Consider the following 18,875-nt stretch of genomic DNA (forward strand, 5'->3'; position numbering starts at 1 on the left):
CGGAGTGGCCGAGCGGTTCTAGGCGCTTCAGTCTGGAACCGCGCGACCGCTACAATCGCAGATTCGAATCCTGCCTCGGGCATGGATGTGTGTGATGTCCTTAGGTTAGTTTACGTAGTTCTAAGTTCTAGGGGACTGATGACTTCAGATGTTAAGTCCCATAGTGCTCAGAGCCATTTGAACCATTTGAACAAACATACAGTTCGTCTTCGTAAATACCACTAATAATGACCTCTGTCACTCTGGAATGATACTCAGCGAATGAGGGTGGTTAATCTAGGTATTGCTCGATTTCCTAAAGGCTTTACCAGCTGAAACACTAAAGGTGTTGAGAATAATATTCAGACTAACCAACCTCAGCAATAGGAAACACGATGAGGGAATTTGATCAAAAGCTCCAGTTGAAACTATTCTGTACAGTCCAGTTACACTAGTGTGACCACCGCCTTTATTCGACGCCAACATACTATAACCATTCACAGACAGCAGGTGGCAGCATTAGCAGTCGATGGTATATAAAATGCGTCGGCTGGACGAGGAAAACAGTGCAGTCGCTGTTATAATGCGTAAATGGAACGATTTATCTGACGTCCAAGCGGTCATGATCATTGGCTGTTTGTAACCAGTTCGCGTGCCGCTTTGCTTAAAGTATACCGTACACGGCAAAATGGCGCTATTTAAAACCGACGACAAGGCAACTGTGGTGAACCACGGTACATCTATGACACTAATAAACGTGCAACTGTTGAGCAACTCACTGCCAGATGAACCTAGAGACTACCGATAGTGTCTCCTCAACGACCGTTCAGCGAACGTCGCTGAGTGTGGCTCTCCACAGCAAGTTCCTGGCTCATTTATCCACGCTGACTGCCGTATATCGGCGACGAAGGCTGGAATTTGGACGCCACTGTTCTCTGTCAGTCGGATGGTCTTTGGCGTGTACGGCGTGATACGCTTGAGAGCAAAATTCTGCAACCACGGGGAAGCATTGTGGTCTGGAGAATGTTTTCGTGGCATTCCCTTTGTCATCAGTCCCCTAGAACGTAGAACTACTTAAACCTAACCAACCTAAGGACAGCACACACATCCATGCCCGAGGCAGGATCCGAACCTGCGACCACAGCACATCATTCTGGAATGCACAGTGGGTCATCCGAAGTACGCATCTATCCTTCTGGACCTCGACCACCTCTAAGTGCAGTTTGTTTTTTGTCTCCATTATGACATCTATCAGCAGGACAATGCAATGTGTCACACAGTTCGCACAGTACATGTGTGGTACGAAGAGCACTACCATGAGTTTGCCGTACTCCTCTGACCACCAAACTCCCCTTAGGACCATCTCAATCTGGCTGTTTGCGCTATGGATCCTCAAACGGGAAACCTAGAGCAGCTGGCCACGGTGCTGGAGTCGGTATGGCTTCACATCCACGTCGGTACCTTCAAATGGGTCAAATGGCTCTGAGCACTTTCGGACTTAACATCTGAGGTCATCAGTCCCCTAGAACTACTTAAACCTAACCAACCTAAGGACAGCACACACATCCATGCCCGAGGCAGGATCCAAACCTGCGACCGCAGCGGTCGCGCGGTTCCAGACTGAAGCGCCTAGAACCGCTCGGTCACAGCGGCCGGCCGAAGGTTGTAACCTCCCCACCGTAATTTAAAAGAAAAAAGACAATACTTAATACAAATGGTAATGGACACTGCTCTATGCGTAACCTGCCCACAATGAAATGTACTGACAATGGCAACAAAAATGTGAAATTCGCAATCTGACTCAAATATAAATTCCTCATGAAAAATTAAAGTCCATTCAGTGATAAGAAAATTTAATTAAACCGAAATATCGGTCTTTGGCCCTGTGTAAAACAATCAGAATTAAAGTCTTACCTCAGAATAAATGGATGTCACATTTCTGCTCTTGTTGTTGCGCACCGCTTGGAGGAACTGCATTGCAAATAATAATATTCTCTTTTTTTGTGATTTTACTAAAAATTTTCTTTTAAAGAAGTGGAGTGAAATGGGAAGTGCAACGAAATCTTTAGTTCAATAAAAAATTAAATTTTTGAAAAAATGCTTTTGAAATAAAAATTATTATTGGGGGACTTGTTGGAGAATAGTTACAATAAATAAAATTTTTCATTATCTAATGATTATATTAATTAACAGTATACCTTATTCACCATCTTGACCAGTGTTGCCGACCGCCTACATCACACAACCGCACTGGGCTGCTACTACTGACCGACCGCTCTGCATGACGACTATTAGCGTACTGCACTGCACGACTACTACTGACCGACTACTGCCCTCAACTAGACAGAGCTACAGACTCGCAACGACTACCTGACAGACTCGCAACACTCGCGCGGTCAAGCGCAAACTCTCTGGTCACAGATGCTACAATGCCTCGCCATCGCTGCTATGTTACATACGTGTTTCATAACCCTCCACTGGGGGGGCAAAAATTTGGCAGCGATGGTGAGTCATTTGGACTTGCCAAGCGCGGCAAAATTTTTCTTTAATTAACAAAATTCTACAACTTACAGAATATTTAAATGTTGTGCACACGCACTAAGTACAAAATATATCAGACAAAGACAAAATGTGAGTACAAAACATAGTAGCAAATCAGAAAAATGTATATACAAATTATTTGACAGATAACAAAGTGCACAGGCACTGAAAAAAATTCTTTAGCATATTCAGAACAAATAAACAGACTGGCAAAATATTATGTTGACAAGTGACATAAGTGTACTCGCACTGGAGTTCAGCGAATCGAAAAAAAAATGTATAACCTACGAACATAAATGATGTTACAAAAAAAATGATTTTCTTATGTGACAAGAATTAGGATAGGAAAGGGAAGGATTGCATCATGGTTGTAGCACTTTAGATTGCACACAGCTGTTCTGAAAGTCCATATCTTTCCACAGAAGTACAACACCAAGTGACACAACTTGAAGTTCTTTTCCCATCAGAATTTATCAGTGTAGCCAAGACACTGAACTGTCGTAGTAATGTTCCATGTTTTCATTTTGGCAGTACATTAGGTACACCAAACAGTGGGACCATAATAATGTCTTCATCGCTCACGGTGGTGGACAGCATGTCGTGTCAACACCACGCTCTTACAAGGCACACCCACGTAGAATTAGTGCAAAACCAAATATAGTGCTCCATGATCGGTGGGATAAACAGGACAAATGGACACTGCAGTAATTCAGGGTAGTTAACTCATGAGGTGAAGGACATTATGTCACATAATATTGACAATTACAGACTTAATTAGCAGTTTGTGGCATTCATAGCCCAGTTATTGAACATTTCTGTACCAAGTATGTAGTATTACAGAAAAATGTTCATTAATTGTTTTACATAGAATCAGTAGCCTTCTTTTCCTGGTTACAAAGTATTATGAAATAATCGCATTCTTGTCAGTTACAGAATATAATTAAGAATCATTAACCTTCTCCTAATTACAGTTAATTAATCATTTGTCATTCCAATAATAATCATTAGCCTTTTCGTAATTACAGTTAATTAATCATTTGTCGTTAATTAATCATTTGTCTAATTACAGATAATTAATCATTTGTCTAATTACAGTTAATTAATCATTTGTCGATAATTAATCATTTGTCTAATTACAGTTAATTAATCATTTGTCATTCCAATATAGTAAGAATTATTAGCCTTAATTAATTACAAAGCATTATTAAACAGTGCCATAGTTAATTACAAAGCATTATTAAACAGTACCATAGTTAATTAATTATGTGTCATTACAATCTATTAAGAATCACTAGCTGGCATCATGGGTAATCGTATTACAATAAACAGTGGCGGTCCTTGGCCAGTTACAAAGTATATTTAGTAAGACAGAATAATGTTCATCAGAAGCCTTAATTGAAAAGGAGAGTCAATTATTGGCCTAGCATTAACATAATACATTGAGTGATACAAATTATTGGCACTCATTGGCCATTAACCAAAACATGAAAACTCAACATGGGAAAAAAAGGGCTAATTAATGGCATAATTAATAACAATTCTTCAAGTGACATTAATTATTGGCACTCAGTGGCCAGCAAGTATTGAATAGAATCATCATTCAGTATTATTCAGATTATTACTAAGTCATTATTAAAAATCAGTTAATTACAGTCAAATCATTAATAATCACAGGCATTATAAGTAGTATCATTACAATAAACAGTGGCAGTTATTAGCTAGTGACAAAGCATTATTTTGAATATAGTCTCATTAAGAGGTCATTACTCAAGTGACATGCTATTCAGAGTTGATCAGTATTATTCAGAATTATCATAAACTAGTGACATTATGTGGGACTGGTAATACATTTTTTTGGTAGCAATGCATTGCGTTGGGATCGATAATTAATTGCTGAAACATAACACTATTTGCTTTTGACCTATTGCAGCAAATGAGGATAGGTAACGTCATTCGTCATGAGTCAGCTGTAGCAATATTATGTAACAAGGCAGTACATGTGATCACATTTATAAACGATAGACACAAATGGGTAAAAAATATAAAAATGCAAGTACTAGAACAGGTATAATAAGTAACAGGTTTAGTAAGTATCATGAAAAACTTCTCCTGGAAAAATTACAAAATGGATTATTGACCTGAAAGAAGAAACGCACACTATGCTGAAAAGTAGTGAACTTCGAATTAACAGGTAGCGAAATGTGTATAAAAATGTGTTTCATAGCTGTCCTTTCCAAAACTTTCCGTCATCCTACTATGCAATATTACACCTGCTGTCAAAGCAAACTGCAACAAATACTTAAATAACTACATAACATAAATACATAACTTCAACATTATCCTCATCTGTAAAGAAAACTTCATTATCCATATCATCATAACTTCACTATTATCATCATCTGTAAAGAAAAACTTCATTATTCATAACATCATATCCTTCATCATTATTCATCAGTATTCATTATCATCTGCAAAAAATCACTTCATTACTCATTACATAACTATTCCTTATCTCTAGCATATTTCATCACTAAAACTAAGATGTGTAGTTCAGTCTGACAGCCTGCATCAATCACCTTGTATTCTGAAAGAAAAAATTAGTTAAGACTGCTATTCTGTGATGAGTATAGTATATTCTTGTTAATGTTTGTTAATCCTGATCCATTTACTCTTCCTCATAAAGTTATCGCATCTCCTTTCGTTTATTCCGTAGGTGAAATTCCCATTTCTGTTGAATTTATTTCTTACATACATCATTTCTTTCTGAAATTGATGAACAGAGATTAATGTCTTGCATTTAAATCATATACCCACTAAATAATGACTGGTTTATGGTGACACAATTAACCATACAGCATAGCATGACAGAAAACGTAATATGTTAAAGACGTTGACAGTGTTCAGATGCAAAAATGTACACAGAATAATACAATGCAGTAGCAAAAAAAAAAATGTAAAACAGTCACGATGTTGAGATGTCATAGGGCAAAAAAAAAAAAATGTCAACGTCGACTGGTGTGTGTTATATCTTAACTATTTCACAGTGCATATAAACAAAACTGGAATATAATCGTACATAAAAGAGACAAATGTGACGTTCGTTGTGTTCAGCTTGTATGTAGTGTAGTTAATAGAGGCGAGAATTAAAGCCTTTAATGAGGAAAAAATGTAATGAAATTAACATGTCATTAGCTAACATTGCATAATTAGTCATAAAATACGTAAGTTCATCTGGAAAAATATGCACGGTCTGATGTGTAACGACAAGAAAAGCGACCTGCTAACCTTACCTTGCCGGGCACTTGCCAAGAAAAAATACGATAATCATCAGTAATTAGTCACGTGAAATAATTGCGTTAGTAAATGGCATCATAGTGTGTTGAATCATACAGTGGTTTCACTCAATAAACGGTTTAATGTTTGAGATATGGTGATTGCCTTTCGATTTTCTGGTTCTCAAAGTTTCGACGTGTACAACATTGGGGTGAGGAATGCTGCGAATCCGATATGGACCTGCGTATAGAAGTTCAAATTTACTGCACTTACCTTTTAATTTACTGGATAAATAGTGTGTACGTATCAATATCTTCTGTCCAACGTGAAAGTCGCGGCGTGTACAAACCTGTTTTTGCTGTCTTCTCCGGCGCTCTGCGGCACGTTTGATGTTGTTCAGCGCAATGTCAATTATTTCGTGGTGTCGTAATCGACGAGATGTAGGAAATGTTATTAATTCTTTAATTTTGTTAGGTGGTTCAGCATTTTTCAGTATAACAGACGGAGATAGCATAGTGGATTCATTTGGTATGGAATTAATTACATCTTGGAATGGGAGTATGTATGTATCCCAATCAATATGTCTTTTGTGGCAGTATATTCGGCACAGTTTACCAATTTCTTTCATTAATCGTTCACAGGGGTTCGAAGAAGCGTGGTACTTGGATATATAGATCGGAGAAATGTTTCTGGCTCGTAACATGCGTGTCCATATGGTACTACGAAATTGAGATCCATTGTCAGAAATTACTTTCATTACATGCCCTACATGAGATAGAAAACGTTTTACAAATGCTTTCGAAACAGTTTTAGCAGTAGCTTTGCGTAATGGAGTGAAAGTAACAAATTTTGAAGTGAGCTCAACAGCGACAAAGATGTAGCAAAAACCTCTGTTAGTTCTCGGAATCGGACCAAAAATGTCTACAGCGGCCATATGTCTTAATTTAACAGGTATAATGGGATATAATGGAGGAATATGTGAAGTGGTGTCTGATTTAGCTTTCTGGCAAATTTTACAAGACGCTAAAACTCGTCGTATACGTTTCTCCATGTTGGTAAAATAACAGTTCTGTCTCAGTATAAGAAAACATTTTCTTGCTCCGTAATGTGCGTAACTTAAATGAGTGTACCAGATTAATTTGTTAACCAGTTCGTCAGGAATGCATAATAACCAGCTGTTGCTGTCAGGATGAGAGCGGCGAAACAGAATGTCATTGCTTACAGTGTAATGGTTTCTAATCGTAACATTATTCTTATCTTGCCAAAGGTGTTTAATTTCTTTCCACACATTGTCATTATTTTGCTCTTGCGCTATGTCCTGTAATGACGATGAAATAAAATTTTCAAATGCAACTTGCTGAATGTACATGACACTGAAATTTGTTTTGCAGAAGTTGGTTGCTACGTCTTGCTGATTGTTGCTCAGAGAACGCGATAGTGCGTCTGCTATAACATTTTGCGTGCCGGGAATGTGAACTATTGTAAAATTAAATTCCTGTAAATATAGTTTCCATCTACTTAATCTATCGTGTGTGAATTTGGTCGAAAGTCAAAATTGTATCGCTCTGTGGTCTGTGTAGACGGTGGTATGTCTGCCATAAAGAAAGTGCCGAAATCTCGTGAAAGCCCATACAACACATAATGTTTCCAATTCTGTAACGGAGTAATTTCGCTCAGTAGGTGACAGAATGCGACTTGCAAATGCGATGTTTTTAATTACTATTGAACCATCTTCTTCAATTTCCTGGAAAATATGTACGCCTAAAGCGGTGTTGGAACTGTCGGTGGCAATAGAAAAATTTCTAGTAAGGTCTGGGTGCGATAAAAGTGGAGCATTCAACAAAGCATGTTTCAGATAACATTCTCGTGAACAAAATTCTGCGTGTCAAAAGTAATGTTTGCGTTACTGTAATATGCAATCTGTGCTGTATCTGGTTAAAATCTATCGTACGTTCCGTTATTTATTTTACGGGAGGATGCTGTGGCATATCCACTATATGAACTGTTCTGTTATTTCTTACTGACGTGTTACGCTATAGATGACACCTATTGTTTGGATCATTCATGATTATTCGTTGTTGCTGATGTTGTTGCTGCTCATAAGATCGACTGTTATTAAATGTACGCTGAAAATTGTGCTCGTTATTTTTTACGTCTGTCATGATAGTAATTTCTATACGGCGCATTGCGATAGGAATTGAAATGGTGTGTTGTCTGTACGTAGTTATTTTTTTGCTGCCATGCGTTACTATTTGTTGGAGCTGGGACTATACGTGCACGCGGCGAAACATTAAAGTTTGGTTGACCTTGCAGACTGCATTGTTAGTTAGGTATGCTAAGCGGCTTACTTTCATGCTGTTGTGGTGAAAAACATCTATTGTTACAAAAAATATGGTTCCTATTGCTGATAATTTTACACATACTGATGATTACGATTTTATCTGTTATTAAAATTACGGCGGTAGTTGTCATTACGGGAGTGCCTACTGAAAATTGTCACATTCCGTAAAAGTTAGTCACATCGGGTTTTCATTACTCGTTTCTTAATACTACGTAGAGCAATAGTTAAAGAGCAGTTTTGATAGATATAAAGGATAGTAGAAGAGAAGGCAGCAGTGCAGAAAACTAAAGATGAAACAGCACTACTACAGCTCGGGGCCCTATGCTCGCTACGGCACATATTCATTAAAGCGTAATGAATCCCCTGAGGTCTATTACGCACTGCAAATAAATTTCAGCTTTTGTGTTATACGCAATGGCGCTACAAATTCAGAAATAAATTGCTGTCTGCATGCTAATTCTAGTTTCTTCATTGTAGGCAATGCTGTTGTAAATACAAAAATAAATTGTCGCATCTGGTTCAAAGCTAGCTTCTGCATTACAGGTAATAGCGGTGAATGTACAAAAATAAATTGTCGTATACAGTGCAAATCGTGTCTCTGTGTTCTGCCATTATTAAATTCCTTACATTTTCTAGCAAATGCAAATTGCTCGAAATCTACGTTCTCGTCACTCAGTTTGAGAACACGTTCAGGTTTGTGTGTGAATCTGTTTGTATGTGTCATTTCGGATTTCAAGTTACGTAGCTTTTCAGATTTTAAGTCGCGTGGCTTTTCGGATTTTACGCCTCGTAGTCTCTGTAAATTGCTCACATGATACGCGCTGCGTGACTCTGACAAATGCTCGCAAAGTGGCGGATTCTGTGACGTATTGGTGACTGAAATAATTGTTAATTCTGTTACTTTAATACTTTCGTCAATTTGGTTGTTGTGTCGTTCACTTTTATTAACAACTTCCGTATTAACAGTGTGTAAAACTTCCACTGACTCTAAATTAACTTCGTCGCGAATCTGTACTGCGTTTTTAGGGCATTGTTCGGTGACTGCATTAATTTCGTGTATCTGTGTTGCGTTTGCTGAACATTGTTCAGTGACTGCATTAACTTCGTCTTTATGTAATTCTGTTGTGCTTACATGTGTACTATTTAATTCTTGTGCAACAGTGCCAACTTCTTCATTACTGTTATTAGCACAAGTCTTAGTATCTACACGTAATTGTACTTTATTGTCCCGACATTGCACGGTAATAGCTGTATTCTGTTCATTAACTTGTTTGTTCTGTTCTTTAAGATCGTCTTGTTTTTCCCTCGGCTGTTTAATACCTTCAGAAAATTGTTTGTTCCGTTCTCTAAATTGTTTGATCTCTTCTTCCAGTCGTTTGTTCTGCTTATCAAGTTTTTCATTAAGTTGTTTAAACATTTGTTGCAAAAATGATATAATTTGAGCTTCAGTAGCATTACCTGCTCTATTCTCTGTACTGTTTGACGGTGTATCTGCCATTATCACGTTCTGTGTGACCATTTGGTCATTCTGTAATTTACAAAAAGGTTTGTCAGTCGGATGTACAGTGTCTGACACCATTTCGGAATTATATAAATCCGTCCTACTTTGGGTATCCTGTTCATTTTCACTAGACAAATTTGTCTGTACGTTACTTGAATTTTCCAAATCGCGTGTATTAAGCTGGGCAGCGCTCATTACAATAGAGCGTCCCGCGTCATCGATTGTCGTCAAATCAACAGAGGACATAACCGAGTTCGTTTGTTCATCATTAAGACAAAAGTCATCATTAGTGGTTGGAATACACTGATTGTTAGTGAACGCAGGATTGTCATCATTACACTGCGTGTCACAATTACTGTCGGTCACGCTGTTTAAGTCGGTAATTTCATTCAAAATACCTCGCGATACACTATTCACAGTCTTTCGCGGCATTTTTACAATAGTCACAATCTTTCACAAAACAATAAGCACAAATGCAAAAACAACACCAAATACAACAGAGCAACAAATTGCCGTTGACCTGTAGAAAGAAAGTCACAATATTATTAAAAGCGTTGCGCTAAATCCTAATTATATCTAAGCAAATAAGAGCAGATATCTGACTGTCGCTCAAAAGACTCTCAACGAAATACGATCCTGGACTGGGTGTCGCCAAGTGTAACCTCCCCACAAAAATTTTAAAAGGAAAATGACAATATTTAATTATGAATGCTAATGGACATTGTGCTAAGCGTAACCTGCCCACAATGAAATGTACTGACAATGGCAACAAAAATGTGAAATTCGCAATCTGACTCAAATATAAATTCCTCATGAAAAATTAAAGTCCATTCAGTGATAAGAAAATTTAATTAAACCGAAATATCGGTCTTTGGCCCTGTGTAAAACAATCAGAATTAAAGTCTTACCTCAGAATAAATGGATGTCACATTTCTGCTCTTGTTGTTGCGCACCGCTTGGAGGAACTGCATTGCAAATAATAATATTCTCTTTTTTTGTGATTTTACTAAAAATTTTCTTTTAAAGAAGTGGAGTGAAATGGGAAGTGCAACGAAATCTTTAGTTCAATAAAAAATTAAATTTTTGAAAAAATGCTTTTGAAATAAAAATTATTATTGGGGGACTTGTTGGAGAATAGTTACAATAAATAAAATTTTTCATTATCTAATGATTATATTAATTAACAGTATACCTTATTCACCATCTTGACCAGTGTTGCCGACCGCCTACATCACACAACCGCACTGGGCTGCTACTACTGACCGACCGCTCTGCATGACGACTATTAGCGTACTGCACTGCACGACTACTACTGACCGACTACTGCCCTCAACTAGACAGAGCTACAGACTCGCAACGACTACCTGACAGACTCGCAACACTCGCGCGGTCAAGCGCAAACTCTCTGGTCACAGATGCTACAATGCCTCGCCATCGCTGCTATGTTACATACGTGTTTCAAGGTACCTTCCACAGGCTCACTGTCTGTCTTCCTGCCATGACTCGCGCTGCAAAAAGTTGTTATTCACGCACCGGACCGGTGTTCCCATTAATGTGTTTGAACAGCGTAGTTTCTTCACCACAGGTACACAAAGCGAAAAAATGCAAACATTATAGGACATTTCATATGACCCATCGTAAAGGTCTTGCATAGCCTTGTAGTCACATGATTAGAAATAATAATTGAAGAAAACATGGGGAAGGATTAGGTTCAAGTCAGGAACGGAGGAGGAACATGCTCATGGATAGATGAGGATGATAGGATAAATAGTGCTATAAGTTAATACGTTAATGTACAGTCGTGCACAGAATTCGCGAGAATACGCCTTTAGTTATGCTGGTCTGCAAAGCTTTACTGTTACGCAGCCTAACAAGCGAGGATAAACGGTGCTAACAACATACTGCCAACTCACATGTGTTTCTAGTTTACCCTACAGTACCCACATAATGGTTGGGCCAAAGCCAGGAATTAATAAAAACGAATTTTAAGCAAAAAGAGTTTAACAAAAACGTCAAATTCATTCTAATTTACCACACGGAAGGAAAATAGTCGTCTGAAAGAACCAGTAATAACAAATTTCTTCGCGTTGCACGCTTTTTTTTTTTTTTTAATGACACGATGTGAACCTCATAAACAGATTCTCAGCTGCTGTGAAGTATTATTTTCCCACAGCATCTTAAGCCCTGCATGACCTACGCATTCCTTTCGACGTCCCTGACATCGTAAACTCAGTGAGAGAAGACAGCAATAAGATGCTGCAGTTCTGACATTTCTCACACAAAGGAATGAAACTGAGCTTACATAATACATAATTCCATACATAAAATGACGGGGACAAAACCATACAGGATACGAATGTTGGGTTGCTCGCTGAGCTACCGGTGAAGATGTATTCTGAGAAAAATAACACACAACCAGAGAACGTATTCTTTTTACCGGTATTAACATAAATCTGCATCTATATGGAAACCAAGTTATATTAACAATCGCTATCATAGTTGTACTGAGATCCTGATAAATCCTTTTGTTGCTAAGAGTCAAACGTTGAACTATAACGAAAGCAACAGCAAATTTCGCCTGGACGAAGGTGAGGACAGGTCCAAAACCCACACCCTGGCTGGCTGACACAGTCGTACTGAACAATTTGAATTCTATCGGAGGCGGCTTTCTCCTATTCAGTGTGGCCATTCCAGCGGGCACTAGAGCGCGAGTCCGTAGCCGCGAAGCCTCAATTTTTGAAATGCCGCAACGTATACCCTCCTCCGAGAAAATTTATATATCGATCCCAGTTGCCACAGAAGAGCCAGTTAACTAATACGTGCTGCACCACCACGCTCGCTGAACCCGCACCAGAAGCTCTTACTCGTATTGGTTTTGCGGGACAGACAATAGGGTTCCTGCTTTACACCCTCTGTTACGAGTCGCTGGAGGCCACGGAGTTCCACATTTTTCTGGCCGGCCACCAGTTTTGTCCGGTGCTAGGACAGCGCCGACTGTTCGTCGTGGTCAATTACGGTACGGAAAAAACGAACGAAAAGTCTGTAGCAAGTGTTTCCATAAAACAAGTATTAGTAATACAAGCGTTCCTCTAACACATTAGTAAGATGTTAATCAGTTTTGACCTGAAAGTGGTCTGTGTCAATGTTGAGTCTTGTGTCACACTCAATTTGCATTCAGTACTTCCACAGATTTTTAAAAACTTTGCAATGGGAGTAAACACATCATGAAACCTAGGTAACTGGTAATGGGGTCACAATCCCATTAAAAAATTATCTAAAAATTATATAGGTCGAAGCAGTAACTTATGGCCATTAACAAGTGTGCCATTCTGAAATATAAAGAGTTTTCACTTAAGCCTGGACAATTTTTCTTAAGATTTCCTTATGCCGTCGGCACAGGGACTGTGCTGTCGAATGTCAACACTGAGCGCGCCGCATACAACGTGCTGCTGAACGTTCAGAAACGATGTGACTTGTGCATATGGTGCGTGGACCCTTCGTGGTATAGGCGACCGCTTCGCACTCCAGCGGCAGTTGTCTTCTGTACCTGGCTTGTAAATCACACCGTTTACAAAATGGACGGGCGTAAAATTCCTGTATTAGCTCTATTAAAACGTACTTGTCTCCCTTGACACGTTGTCATTAAGGACATCGGCTGATGAAAGTTCCATTACAAATAGCGCGATACAAATTAACAGTAGTTCTCCACATAAAATAAACATTATTTCATCGTTTCGCGTTTTCGTAAAACCATAACGTTATTCTTACTTGATCACTGTTCCTACTCACCAGCAGAATTTCTAGATTTTAATTGTAGAACCTTAAAGAAAAAAGAATGGCAAAATATCTTACTACAAGTAATGCAAGGTGTACTGCAGATTAAGCCAATCAAAAAATGGTTGAAATGGCTGTGAGCACTATGGGACTTAACATCTTAGGTCATCAGTTGAAAGGTGGCTACACTGTGCCACTGCGCCAGAGAGTGCGCCAAAGAGTACTATTAAGCCGCCTCCACAGTGCGTGTTACGAGATCGTAGAAGTCAGTGCTTGTTGTGACATTGGAGAGGACAGTGTGTGTTAAGAACTCATAGAGACAGTGTGTGCGTGGGCAGAGCTCGTGGTTGTTGTGAAGTTGGAGCAAGATGTTGTAGTAAAGAGTGTAGTTCCATGTCCTATGCAGTTATTTGATGGGAGAGATAGCAGATGTTATTGTAATGAGTGCATTTCGTCAATATATATGAAGGTAAAATTTATAATGTTCCTTTATTAGTTGTGTATCTGAAATAATGTGTCACTACAGGTTCAGTCAACAAAGCATCTGGCTCGTGTTCTTGTATTAGAGTGAATTTTGATTTTCTTGCGTAATTATAGTTTTTCTAAATTTTTTTTTGTCACGCCAGTATAGTTGGTATTTAAAAATTCTTGTCTTGTTGGAAAAGAACCGTGCCAGATGTGGACGTTGAGTCACACTCCCACATACAGAACAGTTACATTTGTGCTAGGATTTGTAGATTTTATAGTTGCTGGGGACTTAATTAATTAACTGTGTTTACGGAAATTTTCTTACATTGTTTGTTGCAGTCAGATAGCGTAATAATTCTAGTCAGGGCCAACCGATTACGAGACTTACGTAATCGGACAGACAGTTACAAAAGTATTTTCAAATGCATTTAATTAAGCCCCCATGCACGTGGCGACCGCTGCTTCGGATCGTCCCTTGGAATTTTTCTGATTGTGAAAATTGTAGACTGTAGTATTGTTGTAGTAATTTGTAGCTAGTGATTGTAGTCTGTATTGAGTGTGTAGATTTGGTAATTGGCATTCTTCTAATGGTATTTTTCAAAATTTTAATTTTTTTATTGTCTTGTATACGCGTTTGACAATTTTGTGCAATTATTTCAATTGTTCGTTAATCGTGTTTGAGGGAAACATCTCGTGTGAATAGTACTGTTGGAGATAAGGAGTCATTGTGTGTGATTTTCGTACAGTGACGAATCTTTCGTATATTTTGTAAATGATTACGCGATCAATGAAAAAGGCAAAAATGATGAATAGTGAGAATGACGAAATTGTTCACATGGCGAACTCGCCAACAGAGGAAAACAGTATGGTGGATAATGAGGTGGAAAACAATGTGATAAGTCGGGAAAATAGTCCGGAACCATTTCAAAATTTTTCTCAATCAGAAAATTCACAGAATACGAGATCAACGATAGAAGATTCTGGAATAGTATCGAACACAGATAGCTTTATAGCCATGCAGAAGGAAGCTGGTTTTGTGGGAAATGTGAGGGGTGAAAAGAATTTTGAAACAGTTACTATGGAGCAGTTGATGAGTGCTATATTAAATGTGGGATCACAGGTACGATCTGAATTAAAAACAGATATGGAAACACAAATAGGAACAATTAAAACTGATATAGGAACTATTAAAACTGAGATGGGAACAATTAAAACACAAATGGGAACAATGGAAACACGGATGGGAACAATGGAAACTCGGTTAGGATCTGGATTAAAAACAGAGATAGGATCAATTAGAACTGAGATGGAAGCAATGACAACACGGTTATGCTCACGAATAGGGACATGTTTCAAAAATACGAATGATGAGTCAAAGAAAGAAATTAGAGAAGTACAACCGATTTTGAAGGCTCACAATAATAATTTAATTTCAACAGAAATCAGACAAGAGGATCAGGACAGAGAACGGGAAGAAAGAGATCGCGTGATAGTACAGAAATTTTCAGAGTTAAATTTACAACGTGTAAAAGATAAGGAAGAAATATTTGTGAGAATCGAGGAATCCGTACTAAATGACTTAACGCAACAGTGTGAACAGTCAACTACTAAATGTGACAATACCGAAACCCGAGTCGCGACATTTACAGAAGACGTATATAAACAGAAAGGACAATTAAGTGACTCATCGGAAAGAGTTGAGGAGATCTCAGATAAATTGACAAGTGTTAGTTTAGCAGAAGGGTATGAAGAAAGTAATTTGTTTCATTTACGGGATGCAACAAGAGAGCGCCAGGCGCGCGAACTTGACAACAATAATCGACATTCGGACTGGGACAGACGCGGTAGGTCTTTGTCGCCACGGGGCGAAAACTTTGGCTATAAACACTTTTTGACTGTTCGGAAATTTAAGATCTTCCGCAACTCTAAGAATGACATACATCCATGTTCATGGCTAGATCAATTTACGTACGCACTTCCGCCAAAGTTGCCATTAAGTTACAAACTAGAAATTATGTGCAGCTATTAAAGTCCTCAGGGGATTCACTACTCTAAGTGAATATGTGCCGTAGCGAGCATAGGGCCCCGAGCTGTAGTGGTGCTATTTCTCTTTTAGTTTTCTGGACCGCTACCTACTCTTTTACTATTCTTTGCATCTGTCAAACCTGCTCTTCGACTATCAATCTATCTAGTGAGTAAGTGAACAATAACCGGATATGACTGTTTTACCCAAAAGTGACTTTGGAAATTACCGATTGGACTTACTGTACCTATTGCAGCATTCATTGTAGTTTAAACGAAATTTTATCTGTTTATCTTCGTGACAACATTACTTCGTATGTTGACGACATTCTTATTGCTAAACATTCTTGGAGTGAGCACAGCAAAATTTTGGATTCATTATTATGTATTTTTGCAAGAGTTGGCATTACAGAGAACTTGGAAAAATCTGAATTTGGTCGTTCTCAGGCGAAATTTCTCGGTCACATTATTTCGACTGAAGGTATTCTTCCTGATCCAGAGAAACTAGATGCTATTCAGTTCGCATTGACATTCTTTGTAAACGAAAATCGGTCGACAACTTTGTTTGGTTAGTTTGTATTCCTGATGAGTGGGTCAATAAATTGATTTGGTATACGCATCTCAGTTATGCACACTTTGGTCCCAGAAAATGCTTTCACAAATTACGAGAAAATTGTTATTTCAGTAATATGGAAAAACGTATTCGATCTGTTCTTGCCAAATGTAAATTATGTCAAATGGCTAAGCCTCCAACGATTTCTCACAGAGCACCGTTGTTTCCCGTCATTCCAGCGAAATTAAAGGAAATGGCTGCAGTCGATTTGTTTGGTCCAGTGGTTCGATCTACTAATGGTTTTGCGTACATTTTCGTAGCAGTGGAGTTGACGTCAAAATATGTGTGTTTTACACCGTTACGCAAAGCAACAGCTCGTTCAGTATCTAATGCTTTCATTAACCATTTTCTTAAAGAAGTTGGTCATGTTGACAAAGTTATATCAGATAATGGATCACAGTTTCGTTCTAAAATTTGGCTTCGTACTCTACAGCGTCGTAAAATTAAACCAATCTTCATCTCACTTTTTCACCCTCAATCTAACGCTTCAGAGAGATGGATGAAGGAAATCAATAAATTGTGTCGTCTTTATTGTCATCAGAATCACAGAACTTGGGATCAGTATCTTCATATTTTTCAAAACATTCTGAATGAACTTCCTAATGATTCAACTTCTTTACCGCCTTTATTGATATTAAAAAATAAAGTACCAACAAATCGCATTTCTGAAATCGTTCCTTTTCCGCCTTCACGGAAACTACGGCATTCTGAAGTTGTGAACATGGCTCTACGAAATATTGCAACTGCGGCTGCTAGAAGAGAGAAATCAGCTAAACGTCCTGGTCGTTTAAAAACTTTTTCAGTTGGTCAAAAGGTATTAATTAAGTCTCATCGTTTATCTCACAAAGGAAAGGGCTTGTGTCGCAAATTTTTTCTGCTTTATAACGGTCCATATAGAATTCGCAAAATTATTCATGATAACACTGTTGAAGTAGAAACTCTTAAATCACGACGCTCCAAGGGAATACATCATATATCAAACGCTAAAATTTTTGTAGAGTGACATACTTTAGAGAAACTAACAGCTAGATGTAAACACGCAGAGAGTACAAGGATACCGCGCTGTGTTTTGGCGGCGGCACATACTCAAAGCAACAGTCAAGTCTGCGCGCCGCACAAGGCAGTCGTTGACCGCGAACAATAGCTTCCTACGTCACGCGCCCACAGCTGATCGAGCGCTCAGTGCGAATGCACTGACAGCCGTAAACAAATACACAGTCTAATTTCTCCGACTAAATTCTGTATAAAGCTATAAGGACTTGTTGAATTGTGTTATTAACATTCAGTATTTTGCAGGATACGGTTGTATAAAGTATTTAAGACCTTCAGGTAAATTCTGTGCGTGTCCGACGTTAAGACGACCTGCTATCGAGAAATTTTCAGGAAGAATGTAATTTCGAAGAAGAAAGTAATAAACTAAAAAAAAGGGTAACTATTAATTGAGTTTATTTTTCAGGTAACAAATTTCCAATTGGGTACGTACTTTAGACGTAATTTGCTGCTCGCGATTACGTGATTCATAATTTGTGCTAATTTCATGTTCTATGAATTTACTTGTGAAGCGACATGCTTGCGTACATTTACTGATTTTGACAATGATTATTAATGAACTGGGTTGTGACTTGTATATATTATGCATCGCTTGGCTGCTATGCTTTTTCACTGATGTCATATTTTTTTTAATTATGTGCCTGCTGTGCTTATTTATTTAAATTATAATTGTAACCTGATTTTTTGTGCGGATGTGTTTAGGTATGTAAGTTATACTTTGTCATTTATCTGCTTGCGGCTCCATGTTTACTTATTAAGATTACATATGAACATTTATTTGCGTATGCTGATATAATGATAATGACCCGTTTATTACGTAAGATATATGTTTACTGCTATGCGTATGGATTACATATTTACACATTTCTGTTTTGTTGTCATAACTGCTCTTTAATTTGGTGTATAGAAATGCTGATATACTGTGTATGAACATAGAGTTTAGGTCACACTACTGTATTAATTATAGATTGTTCGCTTGGCAGAGCCTCGTTGTAGGAATTGTGCTGCATCCACTTGTTGACATTTTGTTCTCTACTGGTACATTTACTCGCTATTGCTTGTTTTGCTTACGCTCAGTGCCTTATAATTTTAAGATAGGAAAAGTAACTGCTATAATTCGACGAACGACATTAGTACAAGAAAGTCATAGAAGTCACATGAGCTGAGGTTTTATGGAAGCTGTATAACTTTATGCTAATAGGAAGGAAGCTAACGACATGACATACCAATACTAGGTTTAGACCATTAACAGTTATTACACTGCATTTTCGTGAGCAATTGAAATAGGAAGTGACACTTGACACAAAAAATAC

This window comes from Schistocerca piceifrons, chromosome 6 (genome assembly GCF_021461385.2).
Source record: "Schistocerca piceifrons isolate TAMUIC-IGC-003096 chromosome 6, iqSchPice1.1, whole genome shotgun sequence".
Taxonomy (NCBI): domain Eukaryota; kingdom Metazoa; phylum Arthropoda; class Insecta; order Orthoptera; family Acrididae; genus Schistocerca; species Schistocerca piceifrons.